The sequence below is a fragment of the Carassius carassius genome, chromosome 10, assembly GCF_963082965.1.
Source record: "Carassius carassius chromosome 10, fCarCar2.1, whole genome shotgun sequence".
NCBI lineage: Eukaryota > Metazoa > Chordata > Actinopteri > Cypriniformes > Cyprinidae > Carassius > Carassius carassius.
Genome location: NC_081764.1, coordinates 815,659 through 829,341, shown reverse-complemented (window position 1 = coordinate 829,341; position 13,683 = coordinate 815,659). Strand labels below are relative to the sequence as shown.

Here is a 13,683-nt window from a genome sequence, read left to right as displayed (position 1 = left end):
CAATAAGAGATTCACCGGCAATTTTAAAAGGTTGGTCATTTTTGGGATCAACAGTACAACGGATATTTGTCTTTTCTTTGTGAAATACCAAACGAGTGAAAACTTTCTTTTCTTTGGAACACCACAAGAAACGGTATCTGGAGAGGAATTGGACTATTGAAACTTGTTGGGCTGGTTTAAAGTGACTAATTTAGTCGGAGACTAAACTTCATGATGGCATGAAGTGAACAAGGACTGAAGTGAAAGGTAGAATCAGGAGAAATAGGTTGATAAACAGGTCTCGCTGTCTAAATCTCAAACAATTCCTCACAATTCGGTCACTTTCTTTGGAAAGAGCATCTTCTCGCCGTCAGATCTGTAGATCATTGATGTGAACATGCCACCATCTGAAAAATGCATGATTATAATATGTGGACAATTGCTGCTTGTAAAGCTCAATTGTTCGACCGTTTCGTAACATAATCCAGCCTCTAATTTGAAATCCTCTGTGAGCTCTCGTCTTTCACCGATGCAAACTCCAGCGAGGGAATCATCTCGACTATGAAAGAGTTATTGACCATTTGATTCAGAGAGATGGAAACCGAACCAGAGAGACAGAGGTGTGGTGAGAGAAAACAATCGTGGTTTAGTGGTCTGTGCCAAGGCTTCGTTATTTAAACATTTATACATTTCTGTTCAAACATCACCTTGCAACATTTTTCCATCTGAAACCGTTGACAGATGATCCCACAACTAATGTCAGCTCAAAGTGTGAAAATGAAGAGGAATGAAGAGACGCTTAGACTTGTGTCTCCTCAAATTGTCATCGGAGGATGTCTGTGACTTGAATTTATAAAAATTAACTCAATTGGATAAGATGATTCTGTCATCATCCACGTCGTTCCAAACCTGTGACTGTATTTCTTCTGAGAACCACGAAAGGAGACATTTGGCAGAATGTTCACGCTGCTGTTTCCATGTCTTTTACAGTCAATGAAGCACGAACATGGTGATAAACCTACTTTACATCATACATCATACAGGTTCGAAATGACACGAGGATGAATAAATGATGACAGAATTGTAATTTTTGGGCTGAATTACTCCCTTCATGAAGAGAAAGGAGAAAAGAAAGCAAGCAAGACAGAATGAAAGCAAGAAAAAAAGATAAAAGACAGAAAGAAGGAAAGCATGAAAGAAAGTAGGAATGCAAGGACAACAGAAGATCATGCAAGAAAGAGAAATACAGAAAGCAAGGAAGATGAAAGATAGAAAGCAAAAAAGAAAGCAAGAAAAAAATAACTAAAAGAGTCTGAATGCACAAGAGCAAGAACAAGCAAAAAAATACAAAGAAATGCAAAAAAAAGAAAGCAAGAAAGAAAGAAGGCAAAGAAAGCAAGAAAACATAAAGGCAAAAAAAGCAAGCAAGAAAGAAAGAAAGACGAATAATGTGAATCCAGCAGACATTCGCACTGTAAGACTTGAGAAGACACGCAGCATCAGTCCTGAGCTTTATTCTGTCTCTCTTGTCCTTCATGAATGAAAGAGGGACAGAAAAGAGGATGGAGGAAAAGCTCAAGGGACATTAAAGAGGGATGGGGGTATTTAGTGGGTTTTACTCCTTCCTTCTCTGCTTCGGTCTCTGAGCTCCGGCTCTGTGCCGCTCGGGCCGCTGACTGGACGGACAGCTGCTATTAAAAGTTGATTGTTTCAGGTTCACGGAGTGTGAAAGGGTGTTATTGGGGTCTGCGATCCCCGTGAGGGTGGTCTCCACGCCGCAGAGAGAGAGAGAGAGGGGGAGGCAAAGGAAAGTGTCACGTGACACAAGTCTTGCTGTGCTGCCCCAAAAAGGAATCTGGCGGAAAAACACACCACTTGTTGCCGCCTGCCTGCCTGGATTCTGCCTGGGCCAGCTTTAGTGAACGCTGTCTCTCACACACTTGGATTCACACAGCAAAACACAGCGAGGAACATCCCACCCACAAATACAGTAATACACACACATTTATTTAGACTAAACAGAGAAAAAAAACACATAGGTGTGGAAGCCTGTTTCTGTCACAGAATAAAAAAATTAAAAATGTGATGAGACTTTTAAATATCTCCTCCTAATTCTGACTTTATATCTCACAATTCTGACTTTATATCACGCAATTCTGACTTTATATCTCACAATTCTGACTTTATATCTCACAATTCTGACTTTAAATATCTCCTCCTAATTCTGACTTTATATCTCACAATTCTGAGTTTATATCACGCAATTCTGACTTTATATCTCACAATTCTGACTTTATATCTCGCATTTCTGACTTTAAATATCTCCTCCTAATTCTGACTTTATATCTCACAATTCTGAGTTTATATCACGCAATTCTGACTTTATATCTCGCAAATCTGAATATATATCTCGCAAATCTGACTTTATATCTCACAAATCTGAATATATATCTCGCAAATCTGAATATATATCTGGCAAATCTGAATATATATCTCGCAAATCTGAATTTATATCTCGCAAATCTGAATTTATATCTCGCAAATCTGAATATATATCTCGCAAATCTGAATTTATATCTCGCAAATCTGAATTTATATCTCGCAAATCTGAATATATATCTGGCAAATCTGAATTTATATCTCGCAAATTTGAATTTATATCTCGCAATTCAGAGGTTATTTCTCACAATTCTGACTTTATGTCTCACAATTCTGAGTTTAAATATCTCACAATTCTAAGTTTAAATATCGTATAATTCTGAATTTATATCTCGCAATTCTGAATTTATATCTCGCAATTCTGAGTTTAAATCTCGCAAATCAGAGGTTATTTCTCACAATTCTGGATTTATATCTGGCAATTCTGAGTAAATAGTGTTCCCATGGCTCAATTGGTAGAGCATTGTGTTAGCCGCGCGAGGTTGTGGGTTCGATTGCCAGGGAACACATGTTAGGTAGAAAAATGTTAGCCTGAATGCACTGTAAGTCGCTTTGGATAAAAGTGTCTGCTAAATGTAGAATGTATGTAGGGCTGGGTACCGAACTTCGATGCCTTTATGGTATCGAACGAAAAACTTTGATACTATGAGTATCGAAAAATTATTTATCTTTTGGTGCCAAATTTCAGTTCCAAAAGCCAAACGGCCGTGTTTTTTTTTTTTGCCAAGCAGCTGTGTCTGTGTGAGCTTGTAGCATACGTGCATGCAAGGACCTAAATTCGTCGTGATTGGCTGTCCACCACCACGTGACGTGACTGGAAGGATTTCTGAAGATACTCGCAGTCACACAGCACAAGTGTAGTTGTTTTTTCTCAAAACATTTCCGTTTTACAATGCCAAAGAGGTCTAAAGTGTGGCTACACTTTATAAAAGTGGATATGCGATTAAAGTATTGCAACCAAAGCTGGCAATACCACCAATTTAATGAAGCATTTGTTTGGATGAGTGTTTTGACCTCCCTCCCTGTTTAGTTTGGTCTACTCCATTGTGTATCTTGAAACACGCCCCCTTTCACGTCGTCTAAAAAACAGAGAGAGACCGATTTATCTGGTACAGCGAATTTCTCTGAGCAGCAGGCCAGTGTATACGTTCACTTAAAACATAACCGACTGTGTTTACGAGAATACTTGCAGAGACAATTATTATGATATAATTGTGTGTGTGTGTGTTCATTCAGAAGTTACGATACGCGAAAGATGAATTCATTCTCTGTACGCGCATTGTCTGAAATGCTGCTCGCAGCGCATGCTTTGAATGAGTGCGCGCAAGCTCCGAACGCACGCGAATTGTTTAAAACGCTTGAATCAGCAAGATTTAGAAACAAGTGCAAACGATCAGCTACGATCCGTTTCACCCCTTTAAGCGAGTGAACAACGCGAATCAAGTTAGGAATTTTACATCACGATAGCCCATCGGACTGGAAAACACAATAGCCCCGGGACGCTAACGATTTTGCGAGCCCTGCACCTCAGATCTATCCAGTTTGTGAAACACTGGTTTCCACACTGGTTTAGTCAAACAAAATAAATTATTATTTTAAAAGATTGACTCAAAAGAATTATCGGTTCACTAATCGGATGATGAACTTGCGACCGTACCGTGCCAAAGATTATCTTGAACATCTCGAATGAATAAAGACTTCAAGTTCATCTGTAAAGCACATAAAGCTATCGTTTGAGTTTATAAACCTCTATTTCATGCATGATTCGTATGGATCTGTTAACTGAATGCAAAATGTGAGTTCTAGGAGAATGTTTGTGTCTTGATGAGCATGTATCGCTCAGTAGAAGTCGCTAAATTAACAGCTGCTGGTCTATTTTTTTTCTTTTTTTTTTTTCAACCGAGGATTAGTTGCCCTATTGGTTAAAATCCCCAAACTATTTACTTAAATATCAAATTAATAAATGCCATCAAAACAGGGGCGTTTGCGTTATGATGTGGTGGGCTGCTGTGGGCCAGAAAGTCCAGGGACACTTTTTGGTCCCAGTCCGCCCCTGAATGGCGCACCCCTCCAAAAAGCACAACCAGTTGTATTAATAATGTTATCCTGAGTGTGAAGTGTTACCAGAATTTGTTTCAATTAAGGTGAAAAATAAAAGTTTTGTGTTTAATGTATTTGTGTTGATGTTGAAATGGATTTTAAAACATATGGTATCGAAAAAAGTATCGTTAGGAACCGGTATCGAAACTGAGGTATCGAAATTGACACCGGATCGAAAGATTTTGAACAATACCCAGCCCTAAATGTGTGAAAATATCTCATATTTCTGAGTTTAGATCTCAGTTGTTTTCTCAGAATTACTAGAAAAGTCAGAATTGCAATATAAACAATAAAAACAAACATAAGTCAAAATTGTGTGATTTAAAGTCAGAATTGTGAGATATTTAAACTCAGAATCGTGAGATATGAAGTCAGAAATGTGAGATATAAAGTCAGAATTATGAGACATAAAGTCAGAATTATGAGACATAAAGTCAGAATTGTGAGATATAAAGTCAGAATTGTGAGACATAAAGTCAGAATTATGAGACATAAAGTCAGAATTATGAGACATAAAGTCAGAATTGTGAGACATAAAGTCAGAATTATGAGACATAAAGTCAGAATTGTGAGATATAAAGTCAGAATTATGAGACATAAAGTCAGAATTATGAGACATAAAGTCAGAATTGTGAGACATAGTCAGAATTATGAGACATAAAGTCAGAATTATGAGACATAAAGTCAGAATTGTGAGATATAAAGTCAGAATTATGAGACATAAAGTCAGAATTATGAGACATAAAGTCAGAATTGTGAGACATAAAGTCAGAATTATGAGATATAAAGTCAGAATTGTGAGATATAAAGTCAGAATTATGAGACATAAAGTCAGAATTATGAGACATAAAGTCAGAATTATGAGACATAAAGTCAGAATTGTGAGATATAAAGTCAGAATTATGAGACATAAAGTCAGAATTATGAGACATAAAGTCAGAATTGTGAGACATAGTCAGAATTATGAGACATAAAGTCAGAATTATGAGACATAAAGTCAGAATTGTGAGACATAAAGTCAGAATTATGAGACATAAAGTCAGAATTATGAGACATAAAGTCAGAATTGTGAGACATAAAGTCAGAATTATGAGACATAAAGTCAGAATTGTGAGACATAAAGTCAGAATTATGAGACATAAAGTCAGAATTATGAGACATAAAGTCAGAATTGTGAGACATAAAGTCAGAATTATGAGACATAAAGTCAGAATTATGAGACATAAAGTCAGAATTATGAGACATAAAGTCAGAATTGTGAGATATAAAGTCAGAATTGTGAGATATTTAAACTCAGAATTGTTAGATATAAACTTGGAATTGCAAGATTTAAACTCAGAATTATGAGATATAAACTCAGGATTCTGATTGTGAGATATAAACATGCAATTGCAAGAAAAAAAGAGTCAGAATTGTGAGATATTTAAACTCAGAATCGTGAGATATGAAGTCAGAAATGTGAGATATAAAGTCAGAATTATGAGACATAAAGTCAGAATTGTGAGATATAAAGTCAGAATTGTGAGACATAAAGTCAGAATTATGAGACATAAAGTCAGAATTATGAGACATAAAGTCAGAATTATGAGACATAAAGTCAGAATTATGAGATATAAAGTCAGAATTATGAGACATAAAGTCAGAATTATGAGACATAAAGTCAGAATTGTGAGACATAGTCAGAATTATGAGACATAAAGTCAGAATTATGAGACATAAAGTCAGAATTATGAGACATAAAGTCAGAATTGTGAGACATAAAGTCAGAATTATGAGACATAAAGTCAGAATTGTGAGACATAAAGTCAGAATTATGAGACATAAAGTCAGAATTGTGAGACATAAAGTCAGAATTATGAGACATAAAGTCAGAATTATGAGACATAAAGTCAGAATTGTGAGACATAAAGTCAGAATTATGAGACATAAAGTCAGAATTATGAGACATAAAGTCAGAATTGTGAGATATAAAGTCAGAATTGTGAGATATTTAAACTCAGAATTGTGAGATATAAACTTGGAATTGCAAGATTTAAACTCAGAATTATGAGATATAAACTCAGGATTCTGATTGTGAGATATAAACATGCAATTGCAAGAAAAAAAGAGTCAGAATTGCAAGAAAATAGTTGCATTTACATTTTTTTAAATTCAAAATTACATGATGTAAACTGTAAGATATTATTTAAAATATGATTTTAAAAAGTCCATGTTTGCTGTACTTGCACTTCTCATTACAAGTTTAGGAAGAAGTTTTAGTGCATGTTGCATTTTTAAATGCGCATTATAAGTGGCCTAAACTCAGAGATACAGAGATGGAGTTTGTGCATTTACTGCAAACCGATTCGCACTGAAAACACTCGATCACGAGCTTCTCGTGTGCAAACGAACACAGTGTAATGTGAATCACACTCATTTGAGGATATTATAGCAGAATTACTACTGAACCATCATTAGACAAGTTCAACCTCTGGATCTCCACCCACAGGTTAGCAAAAGGTGACATACATGCATCGCCTCTTTAACACTTTCCTGTGACCGACTCAGAGGGAGGTATATCAGGCCAGATCTGCGTGAGTGTGATTATGCTAACAGAAGCCTTTTGGCACTAACGCAGGTCCATCAAACACTAATGAGCTCCGGGGGAAGAGGAAGACACCCTACAGAGTCTTTCTCACCTCTAGACCAGATCCCACATCAACCTGGAGTGGATTGGCAACCAATGACTTCTATGTGCAACTGTGCTGAAACAAACTGAAAACAGCTTTCAGGAAGCCTCTGTATTACCCATAAAATCATGTTTTACAGTTGACAAGATAACTGAACTGTTGACGTTGGCAGGACAAAAAAACTTGGAATTGATAGAGGCTTCGAGAGGTCAAGCACTGGTCAGAAAAAAAAAAAAAAAAAAAAAGCTTTTCCTAATCACTTTATGCACCGGTAACTTATTTTAATTTGTTGTAGACTTTCAGCAACCCTCTTTATGTCAAAATTCAATGTGAAGTGAGTTTGATGGCGTTATGACATCAGCCCCTAATTACTGATCTATTACGTCGACTCATCTGGGATTTTCACACGGCAATTACACAGATTTGTGAAGATTATATTAGATGTTTGTTTTCCCCCATTTAAAACTTTCACAGTCTCTCTTTCTCTCTTGATCTAACATAATATGTAGTTTGTGTTTAAGAACCCATGACGACAATCAAATGCAGCAGTACAAAATATGTATAATCCCCCGTCCAGGACAATAAATGTCCTATTAATAAAAGTGCAACAATTCTTTGAGGATTATAAAAAGTTTATTAGGGATTACATAGCTCTTATGTAAAGAATGCTCTTGAAAATTCTTCATATAAAAACATGAATAATCAAATATAATAATAATATTATTTTTTGTGTTTGATTTTTATGTCTTTATATGCAGAACGCAGTGTCAGTGTTGTGGTGGGGCTTCAGGTTAGACACATTTGGAAAATATACTCGAGACTTCAAGTATTTCCCGTTAAAAGAAACAGCTGTTGGGATGAGGCCTGTAGAAGAACAGAAGCTCCACACTGAAACAATCACAAACTATCGCATCAAACGACAAAATACATGCAGAAGATAACATATAAGCATGCAAATAACCAGTTTACCACAGCTTGGTTGCCTAGTTAGTTGCAAATCTGAGATACGACTGCGAGACCACCAGGACACTAAAGGAAAATCCCCGAGAGAACACCGTCGCGCACGCTTCACAAGCAGAAATAGTGTGCAAAACCAAAAGACCACACCGATATTAAAACTAACACTCATAATACTAAATCCTTCCTGACGTTTGTGCATTTTGCTATTTGAATGCCCCTTGCTTTAGTTGCTTAAATACTCTCGTGTTCATCATTTACTCAAGAGACCCTCAAGAGTCTGTATAGACACACATGTTTGGATTGTTAATCAATACGCAAACATTCCACTTGATTAACACTCCAGCGCACTGAAGATCCCATTCACACTTACACTGACATGATACACAGTAACAGCACATCTGTGAAAGTTCACATCATATTCTATAGGCTACATTAAATATAAGTTGCACACATCTGATTAATACGAAGGAGAAGCGCGTTACCTTTCATCAGTCTGTGTGGCCTCGCGCTGATCCCAGCAAACTCCACTCTTCCCTGGAAAACTTGCGCGAGCGGAGCTGAAAGCCGAGAGCGTCCCGATGGGGGTTCGAGAATTTCCAATAAAGCCCCTCTTTCTCCTCACACACACACACACACACACACATAGAGAGAGATGCAGAAGCAGATAGGAGCTCTTGTGAATATTATTCTCCGCCTCGGACTCAATCAGCACAAACTCCACAGAAGTTTTCTCTAAAGTTGGATTTTAGGAAAGAGATTCCATAATCGGTGCCGCCGGTCCCGAGAGCCCCGAGTTGCAGCGGCAGCACGAGAATGCGAGACCTCCCCCTCCCTCCCTCTCTCTCTCTCTCTCTCTCTCTCTCAGACTCCCTGGACCACCCCGAAACAGGAAGTTCACGTTTTGTTTTCCTTGAGGGAAAAAAAGAGAAAGCCCTGCCAGACAGCGTCATTCCTGCAGCATCAGTAACTCTCATAATAATAATAATAATAATAATACATGTACAATTAATAAGCACTCATATATAGAGATGAAAAGGTATAAAATGTCTTATCTCGATTATAGTGACCAAAATGATCACGGTTATTATCGGTATAATCCCGATGTTGTTAAAACATGCTGGAAATGTTCAAAAATTAGGCTTCTGACATAAATCGTTTTACTAATTATTTAAATAATTATTTTGTATATTTAAAACCAACAGACAACAAATAAAATTACTTTTTGTTTGCATAAACTGGAGAAGCATAGCGCCAGACACTCAACTAAATACACAGTGTGTAGATCCAAAAATAGCTCAAATATTACAAATAAATAAATAAAATCCAGAGAAATAGGCCAACAAAGCTCATATGAGGCCACAAATCAAATGTTAAAAAGTGCAAAGTGCACAAAACATTTTTGGGATCACTGATGAATTTACACACTTTATTTGTGGGCTGTGAATTTATAAGAGCTTTGTTGGATTTTAAATGACAAGTTGACTGACAACAGTTTATCTAATAACATGAAATGTTCAAATAAAGCTTTGAAAAAGTTTCTCGCATTTCAGCCTTTAAATAAAGAAGAGGGTTAAGTAAAAATTATTATTAATTAATAGATGGTTATATGCATTTCATCTGCTCCATAGATAAATCTAGATCTCTTATCCGAATTATCTAAATGTGCAGAATCCACATTAAGCTTTTTCATCAACTTGTTAAAATTTACAGCAGGGCATGAAAATGCGGTCTGTTTTTTATTTTTATTTTTTTGGGGCCAGATAAAACCTAAAAAAAAATAACATTTCTGTAAATCAACTCTCTGACACCAGGTGGCGCTTATGGAACAGCAGAAATAGAGCTGTTTTCTGTAACCTGTAAAACCTCCCAATTTTGAGACTGTTACTTAAAACTTTGCATTATGCTGGACAGTATTTATTTATCCTGATTTGTTTTACTGATACGGTTTTAATGATAATTAAAATATGAAACCATAATACTAAACGTGTGGAATTTTATCATGATTTATCGTCAAACAAACCGATAATCAATTCATAATATTTAGGTGAATGTTACCTACAGGCAAAGAGCAATTATAAATAAGCCTATCTTAAACAAAATTTGAACTAAAAGCGGTCAATATTATTATTATTAGCTCTAGAATCTAATTTTACATCCACATTCATCTCTTTTTTTAAATTAGGCCTACTTGGGAAAACATAAGTTCCAGCTTAACATGGTAACATGGTTCCTAAAATGTTGCAAGGGTTCATGCTGACAACTTCATGGTTCTGAACTGACCCGTATCCGCAAAAGAACAATAACAGAGTTGCCAGGTTATCAGAAAACAAAATCCGCTCAATTGTGGCTAAAAATTGACACAAATTTGTCATTCTTTTGTAAAAAGTGGAGGGACAACAGCGCATGTGCGAATGAAGTTGTAACTTCATACCTTTATTTATATATTTGTTTTTATTTTATAACTTTATTTATAATTGTAACTTGCATTTTTATAATTTTACTCACATTCGTCTGAGTTGATGTTGAGGAGTTTGTTGACAGTAAGGTTCAAATAAGAATTTGCATAATATTTTCAGTGAATGCACTGTGTTGCATTACTTAATTTTATTTATTTTAATATGTTCAAATGCTACAGAGGTTTGGTCATCATCTCTGTCTCTCATTGAGAGAGTGTGAGAGAACATTGTGAATGAGAGTTGATGTTGTGTGGTTGGTTAGTGTTTGCTGGTTTACACTCACACAGATGCTGTCACCATATGCACACTTCCAGACTGCCAGGTTAAGCTCTCTCTCTGTCTCTCTCTCTCTCTCACACACACACACACACACACACACACACACACACACACACACATACACACAGAAAGAGAGAGTCAATGTCATTTCATTCAGTCAGATGGGCTGGTAAGTTTCGATGAATGAGCTATTTTCAGATTTTGAGTTGTCAGATGGTGGAATTGTCATTTGTGTTTCATTCACGTGGATATCTGCTAAAGCCCTCATTTGTGTGTGAGTGCACATGGTTTATTCTTACCCACCATTTCAGTCTGTGCTGCTTGGAAGTGTCTAAAACAGGGGTCTAAACTCATTCCTGGAGGTTTAATGTCCTGCAGAGTTTGGCTTCAACTTGCCTCAGGTGTGTTTAGTTGGGGTTGGAGCTAAACTCTGCAGGACAGTTGCTCTGCAGGAGCAGGATTGGACACACCTGGTCTAAAAGAAGTGTCCTAAGAGGCTTTCCCAAAATGCACCTGTCCGCTAGTTAAATTGGTCCAATCTAAATCAAGTAAAGGTAAATATCGACCACCTGTGTAAAAATCTACTGTATGAGCATCGGTTCACAAATAAAAGTTGCAGGTGTCCATTCACATAAACCTCTTCAAGCTCATTGAGAGCTTTACAACTCTTTCTGGATTAGACACATGGTCGGCCGAGCTAAAGGTGAATGCTGCCGATCTATTTGCAGAACCCGAGTGAAAAGCAGAAGCTTCACCCATCACTTTCCAAAGCAGCCATGCCAGTGAAACTATAGAGTAATTCATGCCTTATACTAAGATAAATGACACTGGAAAAAGTAAGATGTCAATTATTTTAAGATTACATGCATGCATGAAGGCAAGTGTATATTTTAAGTTTACATGCATGCATAATGGCAAGTGTATACAGTTATGCATGCATGAAGGCAAGTGTACATAGTATATATACTTATTTAAGTTAAATGCATGCAAAAGGGTAAGTGTATAAATCTATGCATGCATGCATAAGTGTATATTTTAAGTTTACATGCATGCATGAGGGCAAGTGTATGAATTCATGCCTGCATACATGCATAAATGTACATGTAAGTATACATTCATTCAAGGACAATTTCTTTTATTTATTTGAATAGATTTTTTTTTTTTTTTGCAGTTCACATCAATAGTTTTGTGGTAACAATTTTTTGTCTTTTTTCTTTAGCACAAATATTATGTTCCATAATTTAATAATTCAATATGTTATTCTAACAAATTCAGTAGTTCTTATTGACCAACTAATAACCATGCTAAAAATGTGTGTGTGTGTGTGTGTGTGTGTGTGTGTGTGTGTGTGTGTGTGTGTGTGTGTGTGTGTGTGTGTGTGTGTGTGTGTGTTCTGTGTGTTCAGTAGAGAGTGTAACACATCTGTTGCTCAGGCCTTAAGACATCTGGGCAGTTTTCCCTCACTCAACGAAATCCATCCAGTCTTTACAGGATTTGTTTTTCCAATGCAGATGGTCCTGTGCACATGTTACCCTCCCACTGGCTCTGGGTCCGACCCTGCTACCGGCATAACACACACCATTCCGCATAAAAGGACGCTTTCACCCCGTCTGTTCCACCCTGTCTGCACACACAGCACAGAGAGAGAGGCAGTCACAGGAGACACACAGAGCAGAGCCTGGTAAGCATGCACGAGCATGTCTGTATAGATGGACACTTTCAATCGTTCTTTATTATTGTTTTTGTTTGTTTTATTATTACTTCTTCTGAGATTGAGTACTATATACACAACAGGGTTTCTGCATGTCTTAAAAAGGTCTTAAAGGTTTAATTTTCCTTTCCACAAATTAAAGCTTTAAAAGGTCTTAAAAACCTTTGCATGATGTCATGACATTAAATGTAGCATGCACTGCATAAATGAAGATCTTTGTTAGTAATTGTCTTGTTGCCCGATTCAAACATCTAACCATCCTTAATTCAAGATACACTAAGTTGAGATGTTATGAAGACATTAATTCTTGTATGTATGTATTTATGTATGTATGTATGTATATATATATATATAAATTGAACAAAATTAATGAAATGATTAATGAAAATCGGGCAAATAAATTCACTTCATTTTGATAAATTTATATGAAACAAGACTTTGTATCATTTGACTTTTTTTGCATATACCTTGATTTAAGAGTTTTTTATACATTTGCACTGGAAAACAAGACAAAACACTGAGGAACATCACTTTCTTGCAGTGTGATCAGAAGGTACAGCAGAAGTTATTGTTATATCTAGTTAAGCTCTATTTTGTGGGTAAAATAAATTAAAAGGTAATGAGATCTGCTGGAAGTTTTCAAACACTTAAGTGGGGATAATACAACTCATTGTGTTCTCATTAAACACTAACATTCAGAGAACATACTGATGTACCCTGTATCATTTCAATTATTCCTTAAAAGTAGTTTAAGGTCTTTAAAAAGGCCTTTAGAAAGTCTTGAATTAACCTTTATAAAACTTACAGAAACTCTGCACTGTCACTGCATTCATCTCACTATGCATCTCACTTTAGACTTAAAGTTGCATCTATATCTGTTAAATACTTAGAAATGTGTGCATTGTTCATAAATTCATTAGAAGCAAAAGGCAATGAAGTTAAGCTTCTCTAGAATAGCACGATTAACCGGTTCTGTCAGCGATTCCTCTGAAGTTTGTTTTCTTTAATGAGAAGATGTAAATATAAATTATTGTTCAGATGCAGCAACAGTTTTATTCCATGTGCTGGCAATGAAATATGAAGATCTATA

At 36.3% G+C, this 13,683-nt stretch overlaps 2 protein-coding genes across 3 annotated transcripts in view; both read right to left on the bottom strand.

Annotated features, from left to right (window-relative positions):
• Window positions 1-8,970, bottom strand: part of gli1 (GLI family zinc finger 1) — a 46,917-nt gene extending 37,947 nt beyond the window's left edge. For both annotated transcript variants that reach the window (XM_059559587.1, XM_059559589.1), the window contains exon 1: window positions 8,630-8,970. The gene's annotated coding sequence lies outside the window, so the exon portion shown is untranslated. The remainder of the gene's footprint in view (window positions 1-8,629) is intronic.
• Window positions 3,146-13,683, bottom strand: part of LOC132151479 (PRELI domain containing protein 3B-like) — a 401,075-nt gene continuing 390,537 nt past the window's right edge. Inside the window, exon 7 of the transcript XR_009436411.1 lies at window positions 3,146-3,155. The gene's annotated coding sequence lies outside the window, so the exon portion shown is untranslated. The remainder of the gene's footprint in view (window positions 3,156-13,683) is intronic.